The sequence below is a fragment of the Anopheles darlingi genome, chromosome 3, assembly GCF_943734745.1.
Source record: "Anopheles darlingi chromosome 3, idAnoDarlMG_H_01, whole genome shotgun sequence".
Lineage (NCBI taxonomy): Eukaryota > Metazoa > Arthropoda > Insecta > Diptera > Culicidae > Anopheles > Anopheles darlingi.
In genome coordinates this window covers 42,347,396-42,352,588 of record NC_064875.1, presented here as the reverse complement: position 1 = coordinate 42,352,588, position 5,193 = coordinate 42,347,396, and positions in this window count along the sequence as shown.

Below are 5,193 nucleotides of genomic sequence, written 5' to 3'. Positions count from 1 at the left end.
TTTCGTTTCGGAAATCCGATCCGCGCAATTCGATTATGAAAGTTCCAAGCCGGAGCTGAAGTAGGAATCGGAGCCGAAGCCAGGTGGTCACTGGCTGCTACTACGACGGTTGCTCGTGCTGCTTGTCTAGGGCAGGATTGCACCCCCTTTTCGATGAGAGGGTGGGGGTGCTAAATCATCGCTCAAACAAAACGAAAACGGAAACGAAGGAAAAACCTCGGTGACGATGGCGTTCTAGTGCTTTGGACTATTGCTTTGGCGCTGGCGAGGGGCTCGGTACCTTGGTGGTGCTGGCATGTTCACGTGCTAATTGCATTTAAGAATGCCCGCCAGTAGCAGCAGCAGCCACAGCTCCGGACTGTTGGACTGCCGGTGGCTCAAGGTCGCCCTCGTTCTTCGGCGCGCTGTGTATCTGAGGTTCGCTTACGGTCGGATTAAACGGTCAAGTGGCGCAAGACGCAATGGATGGACGATGGATTGATTAAAAATAAATCACCGAATGGTTTGGCTGCCTCCCTCAGAATGGCGCCAAAACGCGAAGAAGATCACGATCGCGATCGGAAACGACGACGCGACACCCGACGCGACATTGTGTAACACTTTCACGTTTTCCCGCTTCGGATACAATTCAAATTCTCTCTCTTTTCGGCGATGACGGCGCCGTTGAAGGTGGCGCAAGAGGGTATCCATTCCTAAATAACATGCGGGAGGGCAGGGGAGCAGCTGACTAAGCCCGGTCCTGGTGGGTGGGTGTCAGACCATTCCGAGAACGATTGTTATTCTGGCGCGTCCGCGCGAGACATCACCTCCTCGCGCACATACTTGCCCTCCTTACGTCACTCCGCTAGAGACGGTGGTGCAGACACCTCCTACATACCTCTCCCTCCGTATGGATGCAGGTCGCGGACCACCATCACCGGAGGACACCATTCCGGAGCGGGCGTTCAACGTTTCCGTTTTCTGCACCGTTTTCGGCTAGCGGAGCGTTTCAGGGTCGTTATTAAATATATATTTATCCGCCTTCGTAAGCGCCGGTGTCGGTGCAAAGGAACTGCGGAATTGAGTACTGCTGCTGCAGCACGGTGCAACCCGTCGCCACGGTCAGGCCATGGCGAGCGAGTACGCGCGGATTTGCTTTTGGGATCTTTTTTATTTCGGATCCTTTCATTTCCTTTATTGTTCAACTTTTCACTTTCCGTGTTGGACGACGTGCGCTTCACATTCCATTTCGATTGCGTTAATTTGTGTGTGCGTGTGTGTGAAGGTGCGAATGAAAGGATTGTTAACCTCCCCGGCAAAAAGGTTAATGCTGCTCATTTCAGATAGGGTTTATGTTTTAAAATGGTTTTGCAATGTTTTTTTTCAATCGTATTTTATGAACGATGCTCCTTTCAAGAATATTTGGGACAGATTTTAAGATCCATTGAAGTAAAACTACAGCGAGAAAAGATACAGCGACTAAATGACTTACTGTTGGACGACTTTGCCTTCCAATGTTCTCAAAGACGATATTTCTAAGTCTAGCATTTAATAAGTCCTTTCGGTTTTTAATTTCAAAACTGCTTCACTTATTCTTTTGAAATTATAAGCATTTCATTACTATACAATTTATGATCGAACTTTGCAGAGCTTTAAGCAATTGGGCTGATCTTTTATATCAAAAATTTGAAATGAAAAATAGAAATTATGGAAACAACCATCTTGGCGCTATCGGAAGATTATCTAAAGAACATTGCTCCGATAGCTTCACCAGAATTGATGCCGTGACTGTATTGTTTTCATAAATATTAAAATTCTTTTCTTAATAATACTTCATCTAATATTGCGCTGTGATGCTAGTATACCAGTAATTGTGATAAATAGTGAAAAATATTGCAGACGCTAACCTTGTCTAACGGATTTAAAAGAATAAAGGAATAACCTTAACAGCATCTGAAATGGTACTAATGCAAATATTTTAAAAGGGATAATATTACTAAGATGCTGTTGATAATATTACTGAGATGAAATGTGGTTTAGGTTAACTTAGCATCCATACAGTCAGTGCTTTAATTTGAAAGTAGTTATGGTATAAGGCGAATGCAAAGTTCCAAGCTTTAGATAGACTTGAAAATCATGCAACAGCAATGTATATAAGATCAGTTTGGTGGACAATGGAATAGGTAACTTGGCAGCCATCCGTCCGCTCGTTACTGACCAACTCTGTACACTCGTCCGTAACATGTGGGGGGACATGACGGCGCTAAACCTAATTACACATTCCACTAACGTGGCACTTTTTGGGGTCCTCACTTCAGGAAAGCATAAATTCTATGCTATTCCCGCGAAAGATTTATGAGACGAGATAACCGGATCATTGCTAGCCGTGACGATTTGAACGTCCGACACAGCTGGCTGGCTGGATAGAGCCCAAGGTGGACGCGTTCCATTGAAAGATCTCTTATCCTGTGCGTCCATTGACGCACGGTGGCCGATCGTTGCACTCGTTCGTTTTTGGAAGGGGACGTCCTATGCAGCGCTTTAATGGAATTTCGATTTAGCATAAGAATGAAGCAAACAATTTTTTGGTAGAACAAAAAAGGTAGCGTTCGAGTACGTAGAACTGTCGGTAACTGGCATGACACACCATGCCAGCCAGTGTGCCAGATCATCAGCCAACGTCTAGAGAGAAGATAGAACGCTGCATTCTGGTTCTGGGAGCAGCTCCGTGCAGTTGCCGCTAGTTGCAGTCGTTGAAGGTTGGACTGAAATTGAAAGTTCTGTGTGGGCCATGTGGTTTCGCAGACACACACAGACACACACAGACAGAACGTACAGAACACGACACGGTGACATGCCAACCTTGGCCGAACTAAAGTCTGGCCTGGCTCATTTACGCCACAGACTCCGGTGTCAGACTCCGGAAACAGGTTGGAAGTCAACGGAGTCTTGGAAAGACGAGGTCGCAGTTGTCGAGACTTGCTGGCCGGTTTATCACCACTGGACACTTGCCGGACGAGAAGGTATGTTGGAGTGGTTTTTTATGTTTCTTCTGCTGTCCGGTGCCCAGTTTTCAAGCTTGCCCTTTTTGCACAAAAACCGCATCTATACCTCGCAGTTGTAGCAGCAACGTATCAGGGCATCGAGGGCATCGAGTGCGGTTACAAAGGGGGTAAAACAAAAGAAAGACGAAAGCGGACATCAGTCAACCGAGTTGAAAACATGAGCATAAGACAGGAGGCGACACAAAACCAGTCCGCGTCCGAGGTGGCAAAGTGATGCATGATGTGACATGCTGAAGAATGATGTGGGGGGAAAACTATGTTGATGATACCAACCAACCCTCTGTCCTCTGGTATGGTCTGGTCTGGTCTGGATCTTCGTTGCCACCAGTAACCGCCGGTGGATGGCTGCAAACAGCACAATCTGCTCCGTACTGTGGCCATCGTAGGTCTTTCGAAGAACGCATTATTTTCGTGCGGGGTATTTGTTCTTGGAAGCCTCGTCACCAGCTGCGTCTGGTACTTGGTGACAGATAAGAGCTGTTATTATCAGCTGGTCGTATGCAAATCGATCCAACGCAATCTATCGTGATAAGAACCCGATGCTACCACTGGACAGAGGTTCCTATCTCCCTGTTTTACTCGACAAAACATCACAAGCTCGGTTCCCAAGGGGTTCAAGGATTGCGTTTACGTTTCTATTCTCTTTTACTGGTCTCTGTGACCTAGAGTGCATCGAAAGGGTGCACAGAACGTGTTTTGTTGCTTCATTCATTACGTAACGCTCACTTCCTGTGCACCTTAGCCACCCTCTGGTTTGTCTCCAAAACATCCTGCCAATGCCGAACCGGTGCAATGACTGTTGCAATCCGGCGCAAAATGGGGCCACCGACGGCATGGCAGCCCTTTCCTGGCTGGCCTACAACTATGAACACAGCAACGAAGAAGTGACTGCGGTAACGTCACCCAAAGAATCGAGCAGCAAGTCTGGAATGGTTCTTTTTCTAAAACAAAAAATAAATGGAAAAACATTTGTCGAAAAGTTCATCCTCCAGGTGGTAGGCTTATACGGCTGTATGTGTGCTGTTTTTGGGTCGTGACGGTTGTTGGTCTTTCGTTGGAGTTCTTTTGTCGATTTATGCTCCAGACAACGGTAGGCCAATGGGCAACGATTGGGCATAGAACGATGCAGACGCTTCGTGTCGAGGGGTTTTGAACATTGTTTACCGGGGTTTGTTGATTGTTACCTGCATCAACGAAATGCGCTGTTGTTCTACATCAGCCCAACTGAGGAAAGTATGGTTAGAATGTCTTTACTGCTGTGCCTGACCCGGTAGAATCGCTAAATTCTGGATTGACATCCAGTTCAACCTGACTAACTTAATGCTTGGACATAAAAATGCAACCAACTTTACACGCTTGTTTTTTTGGCAAAACATGAATGATGTGTACAATAATAAATAAAAATGTGTTCATATTAATGTTCACAAGCGTACAAAAGCGCTTTATTTTCCGTTAAAAAAAGTTGAACGCATTAGAAGCACAATGTGTTAAATTGATTGCTTTAAATTTGGCTCTACAAGCATTTGCAGCCATTGTTCATGCCCTCAAACACGTAAATGTTTAATCTCTTTTAGTCTTTAATTAATCTTTGTTTGATTATATTTTCCTACTGTGATACTGGTAGCGTTTACAGACGACCAGAGAGAGGATCACAAAAAAATCCGGATATCAAAAGAAATGGAACGAAAGGTATGAAACGAATTGAAATCATTTTGGGCAATAATACTCGATCGGTTTCATCTGTGGTCTCAGAGCCATAATTCGCCGAAAAGGTAACATTTTAGAAAAATATTTAAAACTTATAAAATAACTTATTAAAATTAATATAATTTTGCTATAAATTTTAGCTTTCTTAATCTTAATTAAGAAACAAATGGAAAATTTACAGCATTTCAAATGACAAATCCTGTATTAGAAGATCATATTGCTCAGGTCTGGAGAGTAGCGGATGTTTTCTAATAAAGATGGTTTCCTGTCCAGTCTCAATCAAAGATATGAACATTTTCACTTTTACCACCCGAAAAGCGCTAGAATGAATTCCAGCCACCTGCGTCTCGCTTTCCGATTCCAAATGGAACGAACCAGCAAACGCTGCAGCAGCAGGTTGTTGGCTCCACAACTTGTTCTCTACCTCCAGTGCTTATAGCAA